Here is an 18,443-nt window from a genome sequence, read left to right on the forward strand (position 1 = left end):
GAAAGAAGTTTCACAGAATGCTTCTGTGTTGTTTTTATTTGAAGATATTCCTTTTTCCACTTAAGGATCCTAAGCCCTCCAAATGTCCACTTGCAGTTTCTACAGAAAGAGTGTTTCAGAACTGCTCAATGCAAAGTAAAGTTCAACTCTTTTAGCTGAATGCACAGAAAAGAAAGAAGTTTCACAGAATGTTTCTGTGTAGCTTTTATTTGAAGATAGTCCTGTTTCCACTATAGGCCCTTTATCGCTCCGATTGTCCACTTGCAATTTCTACAGAAAGTGTGCTTCAGAACTGCTCATTAAAAAGTAAGGTTCAACTCTGTTAGTTGAATGCACAGAACAGAAAGAAGTTTCGCAGAATGCTTCTCTGTAGTTTTTATTTGAAGATATTCCTTTTTCCAATAGAGGACCCTTGGCGCTCCAATTGTTCACTTGCAGTTTCCCCAGAAGGAGTGTTTCAGAACTTCTCAATCAAAAGTAATGTTAAATCCTGTTAGTTGAATGCACAGAACAGAAAGAAGTTTCGCAGAATGCTTCTGTGTAGTTCTTACTTGAAGATATTCCTTTTTCCACTAAAGGCCCCTTAGCGCTCAGAATGTCCACTTGCAGCTACTGCAGAGAGAGTGTTTCAGAGCTGCTCAATTAAAAGTAAGCTTCAACTCTGTTAACCGAATGTTCAGAGCCCAAAGAAGTTTCACACAATGCTTCTGTGTAGTTTTTATTTGAAGATATTTCTTCTTCCACTATAGGCCCTTTAGTGCTCTGAATATCCACTTCCAGTTTCTACAGAGAGAGTGTTTCAGAACTGCTGAATCAAAAGTAAGCTTCAACTGTGTTAGTTGAATGCACAGAACAGAAAGAAATTTCACAGAATGCTTCTGTGTAGTTTTTATTTGAAGTTATTCCTTTTTCCACTATAGGCCCCTTAGCGCTCCGAATGTCCACTTGCACTTTCTACAGAAAGAGTGTTTCAGATGTGCACAATCCAAAGTAAGCTTCAAGTCTGCTAGTTGAAAGCGCAGAACAGAGAGAAGTTTCACAGAATACTTCTGTGTAGTTTTTATTGGAAGATATTCCTTTTTCCAATGTAGGCCCCTTAGCGATCGGAATGTCCACTTGCAGTTTCCGCAGAAGCAGTGTTTCAGAACTGGTGAATCAAAAGTAAGGCTCAACTCTGTTAGTTGAATGCAAAGAAGAGAAAGAAGTTTCACTGAATGCTTCTGTGTTGTTTTTATTTGAAGATATTCCTTTTTCAACTAAAGGATCCTAAGCCCTCCAAATGTCCACTTGCAGTTTCTACAGAAAGAGTGTTTCAGAACTGCTCAATGCAAAGTACAGTTCAACTCTTTTAGTTGAATGCACAGAACAGAAAGAAGTTTCACAGAACGCTTCTGTGTAGCTTTTATTTGAAGATACTCCTCTTTCCACTATAGGCCCTTTAGCGCTCCGATTGTCCACATGTAATTTCTACAGAAAGTTTGCTTCAGAACTGCTCACTAAAAAGTAAGGTTCAACTCTGTTAGTTGAATGCACAGAACAGAAAGAAGTTTCGCAGAATGCTTCTCTGTAGTTTTTATTTGAAGATATTCCTTTTTCCAATAGAGGACCCTTGGCGCTCCAATTGTTCACTTGCAGTTTCCCCAGAAGGAGTGTTTCAGAACTTCTCAATCAAAAGTAATGTTAAATTCTGTTAGTTGAATGCACAGAACAGAAAGAAGTTTCGCAGAATGCTTCTGTGTAGTCTTTATTTGAAGTTATTCCTTTTTCCACTATAGGCCCCTTAGCGCTCCGAATGTCCACTTGCACTTTCTACAGAAAGAGTGTTTCAGATGTGCACAATCCAAAGTAAGGTTCAACTCTGTTAGTTGAATGCAAAGAAGAGAAAGAAGTTTCACAGAATGCTTCTGTGTTGTTTTTATTTGAAGATATTCCTTTTTCCACTTAAGGATCCTAAGCCCTCCAAATGTCCACTTGCAGTTTCTACAGAAAGAGTGTTTCAGAACTGCTCAATGCAAAGTAAAGTTCAACTCTTTTAGCTGAATGCACAGAAAAGAAAGAAGTTTCACAGAATGTTTCTGTGTAGCTTTTATTTGAAGATAGTCCTGTTTCCACTATAGGCCCTTTATCGCTCCGATTGTCCACTTGCAATTTCTACAGAAAGTGTGCTTCAGAACTGCTCATTAAAAAGTAAGGTTCAACTCTGTTAGTTGAATGCACAGAACAGAAAGAAGTTTCGCAGAATGCTTCTCTGTAGTTTTTATTTGAAGATATTCCTTTTTCCAATAGAGGACCCTTGGCGCTCCAATTGTTCACTTGCAGTTTCCCCAGAAGGAGTGTTTCAGAACTTCTCAATCAAAAGTAATGTTAAATCCTGTTAGTTGAATGCACAGAACAGAAAGAAGTTTCGCAGAATGCTTCTGTGTAGTTCTTACTTGAAGATATTCCTTTTTCCACTAAAGGCCCCTTAGCGCTCAGAATGTCCACTTGCAGCTACTGCAGAGAGAGTGTTTCAGAGCTGCTCAATTAAAAGTAAGCTTCAACTCTGTTAACCGAATGTTCAGAGCCCAAAGAAGTTTCACACAATGCTTCTGTGTAGTTTTCATTTGAAGATATTTCTTCTTCCACTATAGGCCCCTTAGTGCTCTGAATATCCACTTCCAGTTTCTACAGAGAGAGTGTTTCAGAACTGCTGAATCAAAAGTAAGCTTCAACTGTGTTAGTTGAATGCACAGAACAGAAAGAAGTTTCGCAGAATGCTTCTGTGTAGTTTTTATTTGAAGTTATTCCTTTTTCCACTATAGGCCCCTTAGCGCTCCGAATGTCCACTTGCACTTTCTACAGAAAGAGTGTTTCAGATGTGCACAATCCAAAGTAAGGTTCAACTCTGTTAGTTGAATGCAAAGAAGAGAAAGAAGTTTCACAGAATGCTTCTGTGTTGTTTTTATTTGAAGATATTCCTTTTTCCACTTAAGGATCCTAAGCCCTCCAAATGTCCACTTGCAGTTTCTACAGAAAGAGTGTTTCAGAACTGCTCAATGCAAAGTAAAGTTCAACTCTTTTAGCTGAATGCACAGAAAAGAAAGAAGTTTCACAGAATGTTTCTGTGTAGCTTTTATTTGAAGATAGTCCTGTTTCCACTATAGGCCCTTTATCGCTCCGATTGTCCACTTGCAATTTCTACAGAAAGTGTGCTTCAGAACTGCTCATTAAAAAGTAAGGTTCAACTCTGTTAGTTGAATGCACAGAACAGAAAGAAGTTTCGCAGAATGCTTCTCTGTAGTTTTTATTTGAAGATATTCCTTTTTCCAATAGAGGACCCTTGGCGCTCCAATTGTTCACTTGCAGTTTCCCCAGAAGGAGTGTTTCAGAACTTCTCAATCAAAAGTAATGTTAAATCCTGTTAGTTGAATGCACAGAACAGAAAGAAGTTTCGCAGAATGCTTCTGTGTAGTTCTTACTTGAAGATATTCCTTTTTCCACTAAAGGCCCCTTAGCGCTCAGAATGTCCACTTGCAGCTACTGCAGAGAGAGTGTTTCAGAGCTGCTCAATTAAAAGTAAGCTTCAACTCTGTTAACCGAATGTTCAGAGCCCAAAGAAGTTTCACACAATGCTTCTGTGTAGTTTTTATTTGAAGATATTTCTTCTTCCACTATAGGCCCTTTAGTGCTCTGAATATCCACTTCCAGTTTCTACAGAGAGAGTGTTTCAGAACTGCTGAATCAAAAGTAAGCTTCAACTGTGTTAGTTGAATGCACAGAACAGAAAGAAATTTCACAGAATGCTTCTGTGTAGTTTTTATTTGAAGTTATTCCTTTTTCCACTATAGGCCCCTTAGCGCTCCGAATGTCCACTTGCACTTTCTACAGAAAGAGTGTTTCAGATGTGCACAATCCAAAGTAAGCTTCAAGTCTGCTAGTTGAAAGCGCAGAACAGAGAGAAGTTTCACAGAATACTTCTGTGTAGTTTTTATTGGAAGATATTCCTTTTTCCAATGTAGGCCCCTTAGCGATCGGAATGTCCACTTGCAGTTTCCGCAGAAGCAGTGTTTCAGAACTGGTGAATCAAAAGTAAGGCTCAACTCTGTTAGTTGAATGCAAAGAAGAGAAAGAAGTTTCACTGAATGCTTCTGTGTTGTTTTTATTTGAAGATATTCCTTTTTCAACTAAAGGATCCTAAGCCCTCCAAATGTCCACTTGCAGTTTCTACAGAAAGAGTGTTTCAGAACTGCTCAATGCAAAGTACAGTTCAACTCTTTTAGTTGAATGCACAGAACAGAAAGAAGTTTCACAGAATGCTTCTGTGTAGCTTTTATTTGAAGATACTCCTCTTTCCACTATAGGCCCTTTAGCGCTCCGATTGTCCACATGTAATTTCTACAGAAAGTTTGCTTCAGAACTGCTCACTAAAAAGTAAGGTTCAACTCTGTTAGTTGAATGCACAGAACAGAAAGAAGTTTCGCAGAATGCTTCTCTGTAGTTTTTATTTGAAGATATTCCTTTTTCCAATAGAGGACCCTTGGCGCTCCAATTGTTCACTTGCAGTTTCCCCAGAAGGAGTGTTTCAGAACTTCTCAATCAAAAGTAATGTTAAATTCTGTTAGTTGAATGCACAGAACAGAAAGAAGTTTCGCAGAATGCTTCTGTGTAGTCTTTATTTGAAGTTATTCCTTTTTCCACTATAGGCCCCTTAGCGCTCCGAATGTCCACTTGCACTTTCTACAGAAAGAGTGTTTCAGATGTGCACAATCCAAAGTAAGGTTCAACTCTGTTAGTTGAATGCAAAGAAGAGAAAGAAGTTTCACAGAATGCTTCTGTGTTGTTTTTATTTGAAGATATTCCTTTTTCCACTTAAGGATCCTAAGCCCTCCAAATGTCCACTTGCAGTTTCTACAGAAAGAGTGTTTCAGAACTGCTCAATGCAAAGCACAGTTCAACTCTTTTAGTTGAATGCACAGAACAGAAAGAAGTTTCACAGAATGCTTCTGTGTAGCTTTTATTTGAAGATACTCCTCTTTCCACTATAGGCCCTTTAGCGCTCCGATTGTCCACATGTAATTTCTACAGAAAGTTTGCTTCAGAACTGCTCACTAAAAAGTAAGGTTCAACTCTGTTAGTTGAATGCACAGAACAGAAAGAAGTTTCGCAGAATGCTTCTCTGTAGTTTTTATTTGAAGATATTCCTTTTTCCAATAGAGGACCCTTGGCGCTCCAATTGTTCACTTGCAGTTTCCCCAGAAGGAGTGTTTCAGAACTTCTCAATCAAAAGAAATGTTAAATTCTGTTAGTTGAATGCACAGAACAGGAAGAAGTTTCGCAGAATGCTTCTGTGTAGTCTTTATTTGAAGTTATTCCTTTTTCCACTAAAGGCCCCTTAGCGCTCCGACTGTCCACTTGCACTTTCTACAGAAAGAGTGTTTCAGATGTGCACAATCCAAAGTAAGGTTCAACTCTGTTAGTTGAATGCAAAGAAGAGAAAGAAGTTTCACAGAATGCTTCTGTGTTGTTTTTATTTGAAGATATTCCTTTTTCCACTTAAGGATCCTAAGCCCTCCAAATGTCCACTTGCAGTTTCTACAGAAAGAGTGTTTCAGAACTGCTCAATGCAAAGTAAAGTTCAACTCTTTTAGCTGAATGCACAGAAAAGAAAGAAGTTTCACAGAATGTTTCTGTGTAGCTTTTATTTGAAGATAGTCCTGTTTCCACTATAGGCCCTTTATCGCTCCGATTGTCCACTTGCAATTTCTACAGAAAGTGTGCTTCAGAACTGCTCATTAAAAAGTAAGGTTCAACTCTGTTAGTTGAATGCACAGAACAGAAAGAAGTTTCGCAGAATGCTTCTCTGTAGTTTTTATTTGAAGATATTCCTTTTTCCAATAGAGGACCCTTGGCGCTCCAATTGTTCACTTGCAGTTTCCCCAGAAGGAGTGTTTCAGAACTTCTCAATCAAAAGTAATGTTAAATCCTGTTAGTTGAATGCACAGAACAGAAAGAAGTTTCGCAGAATGCTTCTGTGTAGTTCTTACTTGAAGATATTCCTTTTTCCACTAAAGGCCCCTTAGCGCTCAGAATGTCCACTTGCAGCTACTGCAGAGAGAGTGTTTCAGAGCTGCTCAATTAAAAGTAAGCTTCAACTCTGTTAACCGAATGTTCAGAGCCCAAAGAAGTTTCACACAATGCTTCTGTGTAGTTTTTATTTGAAGATATTTCTTCTTCCACTATAGGCCCTTTAGTGCTCTGAATATCCACTTCCAGTTTCTACAGAGAGAGTGTTTCAGAACTGCTGAATCAAAAGTAAGCTTCAACTGTGTTAGTTGAATGCACAGAACAGAAAGAAATTTCACAGAATGCTTCTGTGTAGTTTTTATTTGAAGTTATTCCTTTTTCCACTATAGGCCCCTTAGCGCTCCGAATGTCCACTTGCACTTTCTACAGAAAGAGTGTTTCAGATGTGCACAATCCAAAGTAAGCTTCAAGTCTGCTAGTTGAAAGCGCAGAACAGAGAGAAGTTTCACAGAATACTTCTGTGTAGTTTTTATTGGAAGATATTCCTTTTTCCAATGTAGGCCCCTTAGCGATCGGAATGTCCACTTGCAGTTTCCGCAGAAGCAGTGTTTCAGAACTGCTGAATCAAAAGTAAGGCTCAACTCTGTTAGTTGAATGCAAAGAAGAGAAAGAAGTTTCCCTGAATGCTTCTGTGTTGTTTTTATTTGAAGATATTCCTTTTTCAACTAAAGGATCCTAAGCCCTCCAAATGTCCACTTGCAGTTTCTACAGAAAGAGTGTTTCAGAACTGCTCAATGCAAAGTACAGTTCAACTCTTTTAGTTGAATGCACAGAACAGAAAGAAGTTTCACAGAACGCTTCTGTGTAGCTTTTATTTGAAGATACTCCTCTTTCCACTATAGGCCCTTTAGCGCTCCGATTGTCCACATGTAATTTCTACAGAAAGTTTGCTTCAGAACTGCTCACTAAAAAGTAAGGTTCAACTCTGTTAGTTGAATGCACAGAACAGAAAGAAGTTTCGCAGAATGCTTCTCTGTAGTTTTTATTTGAAGATATTCCTTTTTCCAATAGAGGACCCTTGGCGCTCCAATTGTTCACTTGCAGTTTCCCCAGAAGGAGTGTTTCAGAACTTCTCAATCAAAAGTAATGTTAAATTCTGTTAGTTGAATGCACAGAACAGAAAGAAGTTTCGCAGAATGCTTCTGTGTAGTCTTTATTTGAAGTTATTCCTTTTTCCACTATAGGCCCCTTAGCGCTCCGAATGTCCACTTGCACTTTCTACAGAAAGAGTGTTTCAGATGTGCACAATCCAAAGTAAGGTTCAACTCTGTTAGTTGAATGCAAAGAAGAGAAAGAAGTTTCACAGAATGCTTCTGTGTTGTTTTTATTTGAAGATATTCCTTTTTCCACTTAAGGATCCTAAGCCCTCCAAATGTCCACTTGCAGTTTCTACAGAAAGAGTGTTTCAGAACTGCTCAATGCAAAGTAAAGTTCAACTCTTTTAGCTGAATGCACAGAAAAGAAAGAAGTTTCACAGAATGTTTCTGTGTAGCTTTTATTTGAAGATAGTCCTGTTTCCACTATAGGCCCTTTATCGCTCCGATTGTCCACTTGCAATTTCTACAGAAAGTGTGCTTCAGAACTGCTCATTAAAAAGTAAGGTTAAACTCTGTTAGTTGAATGCACAGAACAGAAAGAAGTTTCGCAGAATGCTTCTCTGTAGTTTTTATTTGAAGATATTCCTTTTTCCAATAGAGGACCCTTGGCGCTCAATTGTTCACTTGCAGTTTCCCCAGAAGGAGTGTTTCAGAACTTCTCAATCAAAAGTAATGTTAAATCCTGTTAGTTGAATGCACAGAACAGAAAGAAGTTTCGCAGAATGCTTCTGTGTAGTTCTTACTTGAAGATATTCCTTTTTCCACTAAAGGCCCCTTAGCGCTCAGAATGTCCACTTGCAGCTACTGCAGAGAGAGTGTTTCAGAGCTGCTCAATTAAAAGTAAGCTTCAACTCTGTTAACCGAATGTTCAGAGCCCAAAGAAGTTTCACACAATGCTTCTGTGTAGTTTTCATTTGAAGATATTTCTTCTTCCACTATAGGCCCCTTAGTGCTCTGAATATCCACTTCCAGTTTCTACAGAGAGAGTGTTTCAGAACTGCTGAATCAAAAGTAAGCTTCAACTGTGTTAGTTGAATGCACAGAACAGAAAGAAGTTTCGCAGAATGCTTCTGTGTAGTTTTTATTTGAAGTTATTCCTTTTTCCACTATAGGCCCCTTAGCGCTCCGAATGTCCACTTGCACTTTCTACAGAAAGAGTGTTTCAGATGTGCACAATCCAAAGTAAGGTTCAACTCTGTTAGTTGAATGCAAAGAAGAGAAAGAAGTTTCACAGAATGCTTCTGTGTTGTTTTTATTTGAAGATATTCCTTTTTCCACTTAAGGATCCTAAGCCCTCCAAATGTCCACTTGCAGTTTCTACAGAAAGAGTGTTTCAGAACTGCTCAATGCAAAGTAAAGTTCAACTCTTTTAGCTGAATGCACAGAAAAGAAAGAAGTTTCACAGAATGTTTCTGTGTAGCTTTTATTTGAAGATAGTCCTGTTTCCACTATAGGCCCTTTATCGCTCCGATTGTCCACTTGCAATTTCTACAGAAAGTGTGCTTCAGAACTGCTCATTAAAAAGTAAGGTTCAACTCTGTTAGTTGAATGCACAGAACAGAAAGAAGTTTCGCAGAATGCTTCTCTGTAGTTTTTATTTGAAGATATTCCTTTTTCCAATAGAGGACCCTTGGCGCTCCAATTGTTCACTTGCAGTTTCCCCAGAAGGAGTGTTTCAGAACTTCTCAATCAAAAGTAATGTTAAATCCTGTTAGTTGAATGCACAGAACAGAAAGAAGTTTCGCAGAATGCTTCTGTGTAGTTCTTACTTGAAGATATTCCTTTTTCCACTAAAGGCACCTTAGCGCTCAGAATGTCCACTTGCAGCTACTGCAGAGAGAGTGTTTCAGAGCTGCTCAATTAAAAGTGAGCTTCAACTCTGTTAACCGAATGTTCAGAGCCCAAAGAAGTTTCACACAATGCTTCTGTGTAGTTTTTATTTGAAGATATTTCTTCTTCCACTATAGGCCCCTTAGTGCTCTGAATATCCACTTCCAGTTTCTACAGAGAGAGTGTTTCAGAACTGCTGAATCAAAAGTGAGCTTCAACTGTGTTAGCTGAATGCACAGAACAGAAAGAAATTTCACAGAATGCTTCTGTGTAGTTTTTATTTGAAGTTATTCCTTTTTCCACTATAGGCCCCTTAGCGCTCCGAATGTCCACTTGCACTTTCTACAGAAAGAGTGTTTCAGATGTGCACAATCCAAAGTAAGCTTCAAGTCTGCTAGTTGAAAGCGCAGAACAGAGAGAAGTTTCACAGAATACTTCTGTGTAGTTTTTATTGGAAGATATTCCTTTTTCCAATGTAGGCCCCTTAGCGATCGGAATGTCCACTTGCAGTTTCCGCAGAAGCAGTGTTTTAGAACTGCTGAATCAAAAGTAAGGCTCAACTCTGTTAGTTGAATGCAAAGAAGAGAAAGAAGTTTCACTGAATGCTTCTGTGTTGTTTTTATTTGAAGATATTCCTTTTTCAACTAAAGGATCCTAAGCCCTCCAAATGTCCACTTGCAGTTTCTACAGAAAGAGTGTTTCAGAACTGCTCAATGCAAAGTACAGTTCAACTCTTTTAGTTGAATGCACAGAACAGAAAGAAGTTTCACAGAATGCTTCTGTGTAGCTTTTATTTGAAGATACTCCTCTTTCCACTATAGGCCCTTTAGCGCTCCGATTGTCCACATGTAATTTCTACAGAAAGTTTGCTTCAGAACTGCTCACTAAAAAGTAAGGTTCAACTCTGTTAGTTGAATGCACAGAACAGAAAGAAGTTTCGCAGAATGCTTCACTGTAGTTTTTATTTGAAGATATTCCTTTTTCCAGTAGAGGACCCTTGGCACTCCAATTGTTCACTTGCAGTTTCCCCAGAAGGAGTGTTTCAGAACTTCTCAATCAAAAGTAATGTTAAATTCTGTTAGTTGAATGCACAGAACAGAAAGAAGTTTCGCAGAATGCTTCTGTGTAGTTTTTATTTGAAGTTATTCCTTTTTCCACTATAGGCCCCTTAGCGCTCCGAATGTCCACTTGCACTTTCTACAGAAAGAGTGTTTCAGATGTGCACAATCCAAAGTAAGGTTCAACTCTGTTAGTTGAATGCAAAGAAGAGAAAGAAGTTTCACAGAATGCTTCTGTGTTGTTTTTATTTGAAGATATTCCTTTTTCCACTTAAGGATCCTAAGCCCTCCAAATGTCCACTTGCAGTTTCTACAGAAAGAGTGTTTCAGAACTGCTCAATGCAAAGTAAAGTTCAACTCTTTTAGCTGAATGCACAGAAAAGAAAGAAGTTTCACAGAATGTTTCTGTGTAGCTTTTATTTGAAGATAGTCCTGTTTCCACTATAGGCCCTTTATCGCTCCGATTGTCCACTTGCAATTTCTACAGAAAGTGTGCTTCAGAACTGCTCATTAAAAAGTAAGGTTCAACTCTGTTAGTTGAATGCACAGAACAGAAAGAAGTTTCGCAGAATGCTTCTCTGTAGTTTTTATTTGAAGATATTCCTTTTTCCAATAGAGGACCCTTGGCGCTCCAATTGTTCACTTGCAGTTTCCCCAGAAGGAGTGTTTCAGAACTTCTCAATCAAAAGTAATGTTAAATCCTGTTAGTTGAGTGCACAGAACAGAAAGAAGTTTCGCAGAATGCTTCTGTGTAGTTCTTACTTGAAGATATTCCTTTTTCCACTAAAGGCCCCTTAGCACTCAGAATGTCCACTTGCAGCTACTGCAGAGAGAGTGTTTCAGAGCTGCTCAATTAAAAGTAAGCTTCAACTCTGTTAACCGAATGTTCAGAGCCCAAAGAAGTTTCACACAATGCTTCTGTGTAGTTTTTATTTGAAGATATTTCTTCTTCCACTATAGGCCCCTTAGTGCTCTGAATATCCACTTCCAGTTTCTACAGAGAGAGTGTTTCAGAACTGCTGAATCAAAAGTAAGCTTCAACTGTGTTAGTTGAATGCACAGAACAGAAAGAAATTTCACAGAATGCTTCTGTGTAGTTTTTATTTGAAGTTATTCCTTTTTCCACTATAGGCCCCTTAGCGCTCCGAATGTCCACTTGCACTTTCTACAGAAAGAGTGTTTCAGATGTGCACAATCCAAAGTAAGCTTCAAGTCTGCTAGTTGAAAGCGCAGAACAGAGAGAAGTTTCACAGAATACTTCTGTGTAGTTTTTATTGGAAGATATTCCTTTTTCCAATGTAGGCCCCTTAGCGATCGGAATGTCCACTTGCAGTTTCCGCAGAAGCAGTGTTTTAGAACTGCTGAATCAAAAGTAAGGCTCAACTCTGTTAGTTGAATGCAAAGAAGAGAAAGAAGTTTCACTGAATGCTTCTGTGTTGTTTTTATTTGAAGATATTCCTTTTTCAACTAAAGGATCCTAAGCCCTCCAAATGTCCACTTGCAGTTTCTACAGAAAGAGTGTTTCAGAACTGCTCAATGCAAAGCACAGTTCAACTCTTTTAGTTGAATGCACAGAACAGAAAGAAGTTTCACAGAATGCTTCTGTGTAGCTTTTATTTGAAGATACTCCTCTTTCCACTATAGGCCCTTTAGCGCTCCGATTGTCCACATGTAATTTCTACAGAAAGTTTGCTTCAGAACTGCTCACTAAAAAGTAAGGTTCAACTCTGTTAGTTGAATGCACAGAACAGAAAGAAGTTTCGCAGAATGCTTCTCTGTAGTTTTTATTTGAAGATATTCCTTTTTCCAATAGAGGACCCTTGGCGCTCCAATTGTTCACTTGCAGTTTCCCCAGAAGGAGTGTTTCAGAACTTCTCAATCAAAAGAAATGTTAAATTCTGTTAGTTGAATGCACAGAACAGAAAGAAGTTTCGCAGAATGCTTCTGTGTAGTCTTTATTTGAAGTTATTCCTTTTTCCACTAAAGGCCCCTTAGCGCTCCGACTGTCCACTTGCACTTTCTACAGAAAGAGTGTTTCAGATGTGCACAATCCAAAGTAAGGTTCAACTCTGTTAGTTGAATGCAAAGAAGAGAAAGAAGTTTCACAGAATGCTTCTGTGTTGTTTTTATTTGAAGATATTCCTTTTTCCACTTAAGGATCCTAAGCCCTCCAAATGTCCACTTGCAGTTGCTACAGAAAGAGTGTTTCAGAACTGCTCAATGCAAAGTAAAGTTCAACTCTTTTAGCTGAATGCACAGAAAAGAAAGAAGTTTCACAGAATGTTTCTGTGTAGCTTTTATTTGATGATAGTCCTGTTTCCACTATAGGCCCTTTATCGCTCCGATTGTCCACTTGCAATTTCTACAGAAAGTGTGCTTCAGAACTGCTCATTAAAAAGTAAGGTTCAACTCTGTTAGTTGAATGCACAGAACAGAAAGAAGTTTCGCAGAATGCTTCTCTGTAGTTTTTATTTGAAGATATTCCTTTTTCCAATAGAGGACCCTTGGCGCTCCAATTGTTCACTTGCAGTTTCCCCAGAAGGAGTGTTTCAGAACTTCTCAATCAAAAGTAATGTTAAATCCTGTTAGTTGAATGCACAGAACAGAAAGAAGTTTCGCAGAATGCTTCTGTGTAGTTCTTACTTGAAGATATTCCTTTTTCCACTAAAGGCCCCTTAGCGCTCAGAATGTCCACTTGCAGCTACTGCAGAGAGAGTGTTTCAGAGCTGCTCAATTAAAAGTAAGCTTCAACTCTGTTAACCGAATGTTCAGAGCCCAAAGAAGTTTCACACAATGCTTCTGTGTAGTTTTTATTTGAAGATATTTCTTCTTCCACTATAGGCCCCTTAGTGCTCTGAATATCCACTTCCAGTTTCTACAGAGAGAGTGTTTCAGAACTGCTGAATCAAAAGTAAGCTTCAACTGTGTTAGTTGAATGCACAGAACAGAAAGAAATTTCACAGAATGCTTCTGTGTAGTTTTTACTTGAAGTTATTCCTTTTTCCACTATAGGCCCCTTAGCGCTCCGAATGTCCACTTGCACTTTCTACAGAAAGAGTGTTTCAGATGTGCACAATCCAAAGTAAGCTTCAAGTCTGCTAGTTGAAAGCGCAGAACAGAGAGAAGTTTCACAGAATACTTCTGTGTAGTTTTTATTGGAAGATATTCCTTTTTCCAATGTAGGCCCCTTAGCGATCGGAATGTCCACTTGCAGTTTCCGCAGAAGCAGTGTTTTAGAACTGCTGAATCAAAAGTAAGGCTCAACTCTGTTAGTTGAATGCAAAGAAGAGAAAGAAGTTTCACTGAATGCTTCTGTGTTGTTTTTATTTGAAGATATTCCTTTTTCAACTAAAGGATCCTAAGCCCTCCAAATGTCCACTTGCAGTTTCTACAGAAAGAGTGTTTCAGAACTGCTCAATGCAAAGTACAGTTCAACTCTTTTAGTTGAATGCACAGAACAGAAAGAAGTTTCACAGAATGCTTCTGTGTAGCTTTTATTTGAAGATACTCCTCTTTCCACTATAGGCCCTTTAGCGCTCCGATTGTCCACATGTAATTTCTACAGAAAGTTTGCTTCAGAACTGCTCACTAAAAAGTAAGGTTCAACTCTGTTAGTTGAATGCACAGAACAGAAAGAAGTTTCGCAGAATGCTTCTCTGTAGTTTTTATTTGAAGATATTCCTTTTTCCAATAGAGGACCCTTGGCGCTCCAATTGTTCACTTGCAGTTTCCCCAGAAGGAGTGTTTCAGAACTTCTCAATCAAAAGTAATGTTAAATTCTGTTAGTTGAATGCACAGAACAGAAAGAACTTTCGCAGAATGCTTCTGTGTAGTTTTTATTTGAAGTTATTCCTTTTTCCACTATAGGCCCCTTAGCGCTCCGAATGTCCACTTGCACTTTCTACAGAAAGAGTGTTTCAGATGTGCACAATCCAAAGTAAGGTTCAACTCTGTTAGTTGAATGCAAAGAAGAGAAAGAAGTTTCACAGAATGCTTCTGTGTTGTTTTTATTTGAAGATATTCCTTTTTCCACTTAAGGATCCTAAGCCCTCCAAATGTCCACTTGCAGTTTCTACAGAAAGAGTGTTTCAGAACTGCTCAATGCAAAGTAAAGTTCAACTCTTTTAGCTGAATGCACAGAAAAGAAAGAAGTTTCACAGAATGTTTCTGTGTAGCTTTTATTTGAAGATAGTCCTGTTTCCACTATAGGCCCTTTATCGCTCCGATTGTCCACTTGCAATTTCTACAGAAAGTGTGCTTCAGAACTGCTCATTAAAAAGTAAGGTTCAACTCTGTTAGTTGAATGCACAGAACAGAAAGAAGTTTCGCAGAATGCTTCTCTGTAGTTTTTATTTGAAGATATTCCTTTTTCCAATAGAGGACCCTTGGCGCTCCAATTGTTCACTTGCAGTTTCCCCAGAAGGAGTGTTTCAGAACTTCTCAATCAAAAGTAATGTTAAATCCTGTTAGTTGAATGCACAGAACCGAAAGAAGTTTCGCAGAATGCTTCTGTGTAGTTCTTACTTGAAGATATTCCTTTTTCCACTAAAGGCCCCTTAGCGCTCAGAATGTCCACTTGCAGCTACTGCAGAGAGAGTGTTTCAGAGCTGCTCAATTAAAAGTAAGCTTCAACTCTGTTAACCGAATGTTCAGAGCCCAAAGAAGTTTCACACAATGCTTCTGTGTAGTTTTTATTTGAAGATATTTCTTCTTCCACTATAGGCCCCTTAGTGCTCTGAATATCCACTTCCAGTTTCTACAGAGAGAGTGTTTCAGAACTGCTGAATCAAAAGTAAGCTTCAACTGTGTTAGTTGAATGCACAGAACAGAAAGAAATTTCACAGAATGCTTCTGTGTAGTTTTTATTTGAAGTTATTCCTTTTTCCACTATAGGCCCCTTAGCGCTCCGAATGTCCACTTGCACTTTCTACAGAAAGAGTGTTTCAGATGTGCACAATCCAAAGTAAGCTTCAAGTCTGCTAGTTGAAAGCGCAGAACAGAGAGAAGTTTCACAGAATACTTCTGTGTAGTTTTTATTGGAAGATATTCCTTTTTCCAATGTAGGCCCCTTAGCGATCGGAATGTCCACTTGCAGTTTCCGCAGAAGCAGTGTTTCAGAACTGCTGAATCAAAAGTAAGGCTCAACTCTGTTAGTTGAATGCAAAGAAGAGAAAGAAGTTTCACTGAATGCTTCTGTGTTGTTTTTATTTGAAGATATTCCTTTTTCAACTAAAGGATCCTAAGCCCTCCAAATGTCCACTTGCAGTTTCTACAGAAAGAGTGTTTCAGAACTGCTCAATGCAAAGTACAGTTCAACTCTTTTAGTTGAATGCACAGAACAGAAAGAAGTTTCACAGAATGCTTCTGTGTAGCTTTTATTTGAAGATACTCCTCTTTCCACTATAGGCCCTTTAGCGCTCCGATTGTCCACATGTAATTTCTACAGAAAGTTTGCTTCAGAACTGCTCACTAAAAAGTAAGGTTCAACTCTGTTAGTTGAATGCACAGAACAGAAAGAAGTTTCGCAGAATGCTTCTCTGTAGTTTTTATTTGAAGATATTCCTTTTTCCAATAGAGGACCCTTGGCGCTCCAATTGTTCACTTGCAGTTTCCCCAGAAGGAGTGTTTCAGAACTTCTCAATCAAAAGTAATGTTAAATTCTGTTAGTTGAATGCACAGAACAGAAAGAAGTTTCGCAGAATGCTTCTGTGTAGTTTTTATTTGAAGTTATTCCTTTTTCCACTATAGGCCCCTTAGCGCTCCGAATGTCCACTTGCACTTTCTACAGAAAGAGTGTTTCAGATGTGCACAATCCAAAGTAAGGTTCAACTCTGTTAGTTGAATGCAAAGAAGAGAAAGAAGTTTCACAGAATGCTTCTGTGTTGTTTTTATTTGAAGATATTCCTTTTTCCACTTAAGGATCCTAAGCCCTCCAAATGTCCACTTGCAGTTTCTACAGAAAGAGTGTTTCAGAACTGCTCAATGCAAAGTAAAGTTCAACTCTTTTAGCTGAATGCACAGAAAAGAAAGAAGTTTCACAGAATGTTTCTGTGTAGCTTTTATTTGAAGATAGTCCTGTTTCCACTATAGGCCCTTTATCGCTCCGATTGTCCACTTGCAATTTCTACAGAAAGTGTGCTTCAGAACTGCTCATTAAAAAGTAAGGTTCAACTCTGTTAGTTGAATGCACAGAACAGAAAGAAGTTTCGCAGAATGCTTCTCTGTAGTTTTTATTTGAAGATATTCCTTTTTCCAATAGAGGACCCTTGGCGCTCCAATTGTTCACTTGCAGTTTCCCCAGAAGGAGTGTTTCAGAACTTCTCAATCAAAAGTAATGTTAAATCCTGTTAGTTGAATGCACAGAACCGAAAGAAGTTTCGCAGAATGCTTCTGTGTAGTTCTTACTTGAAGATATTCCTTTTTCCACTAAAGGCCCCTTAGCGCTCAGAATGTCCACTTGCAGCTACTGCAGAGAGAGTGTTTCAGAGCTGCTCAATTAAAAGTAAGCTTCAACTCTGTTAACCGAATGTTCAGAGCCCAAAGAAGTTTCACACAATGCTTCTGTGTAGTTTTTATTTGAAGATATTTCTTCTTCCACTATAGGCCCCTTAGTGCTCTGAATATCCACTTCCAGTTTCTACAGAGAGAGTGTTTCAGAACTGCTGAATCAAAAGTAAGCTTCAACTGTGTTAGTTGAATGCACAGAACAGAAAGAAATTTCACAGAATGCTTCTGTGTAGTTTTTATTTGAAGTTATTCCTTTTTCCACTATAGGCCCCTTAGCGCTCCGAATGTCCACTTGCACTTTCTACAGAAAGAGTGTTTCAGATGTGCACAATCCAAAGTAAGCTTCAAGTCTGCTAGTTGAAAGCGCAGAACAGAGAGAAGTTTCACAGAATACTTCTGTGTAGTTTTTATTGGAAGATATTCCTTTTTCCAATGTAGGCCACTTAGCGATCGGAATGTCCACTTGCAGTTTCCGCAGAAGCAGTGTTTCAGAACTGCTGAATCAAAAGTAAGGCTCAACTCTGTTAGTTGAATGCAAAGAAGAGAAAGAAGTTTCACTGAATGCTTCTGTGTTGTTTTTATTTGAAGATATTCCTTTTTCAACTAAAGGATCCTAAGCCCTCCAAATGTCCACTTGCAGTTTCTACAGAAAGAGTGTTTCAGAACTGCTCAATGCAAAGTACAGTTCAACTCTTTTAGTTGAATGCACAGAACAGAAAGAAGTTTCACAGAATGCTTCTGTGTAGCTTTTATTTGAAGATACTCCTCTTTCCACTATAGGCCCTTTAGCGCTCCGATTGTCCACATGTAATTTCTACAGAAAGTTTGCTTCAGAACTGCTCACTAAAAAGTAAGGTTCAACTCTGTTAGTTGAATGCACAGAACAGAAAGAAGTTTCGCAGAATGCTTCTCTGTAGTTTTTATTTGAAGATAGTCCTGTTTCCACTATAGGCCCTTTATCGCTCCGATTGTCCACTTGCAATTTCTACAGAAAGTGTGCTTCAGAACTGCTCATTAAAAAGTAAGGTTCAACTCTGTTAGTTGAATGCACAGAACAGAAAGAAGTTTCGCAGAATGCTTCTCTGTAGTTTTTATTTGAAGATATTCCTTTTTCCAATAGAGGACCCTTGGCGCTCCAATTGTTCACTTGCAGTTTCCCCAGAAGGAGTGTTTCAGAACTTCTCAATCAAAAGTAATGTTAAATCCTGTTAGTTGAATGCACAGAACAGAAAGAAGTTTCGCAGAATGCTTCTGTGTAGTTCTTACTTGAAGATATTCCTTTTTCCACTAAAGGCCCCTTAGCGCTCAGAATGTCCACTTGCAGCTACTGCAGAGAGAGTGTTTCAGAGCTGCTCAATTAAAAGTAAGCTTCAACTCTGTTAACCGAATGTTCAGAGCCCAAAGAAGTTTCACACAATGCTTCTGTGTAGTTTTTATTTGAAGATATTTCTTCTTCCACTATAGGCCCCTTAGTGCTCTGAATATCCACTTCCAGTTTCTACAGAGAGAGTGTTTCAGAACTGCTGAATCAAAAGTAAGCTTCAACTGTGTTAGTTGAATGCACAGAACAGAAAGAAATTTCACAGAATGCTTCTGTGTAGTTTTTACTTGAAGTTATTCCTTTTTCCACTATAGGCCCCTTAGCGCTCCGAATGTCCACTTGCACTTTCTACAGAAAGAGTGTTTCAGATGTGCACAATCCAAAGTAAGCTTCAAGTCTGCTAGTTGAAAGCGCAGAACAGAGAGAAGTTTCACAGAATACTTCTGTGTAGTTTTTATTGGAAGATATTCCTTTTTCCAATGTAGGCCCCTTAGCGATCGGAATGTCCACTTGCAGTTTCCGCAGAAGCAGTGTTTCAGAACTGCTGAATCAAAAGTAAGGCTCAAC

Source organism: Symphalangus syndactylus, chromosome 14 (assembly GCF_028878055.3).
Source record: "Symphalangus syndactylus isolate Jambi chromosome 14, NHGRI_mSymSyn1-v2.1_pri, whole genome shotgun sequence".
Lineage (NCBI taxonomy): Eukaryota > Metazoa > Chordata > Mammalia > Primates > Hylobatidae > Symphalangus > Symphalangus syndactylus.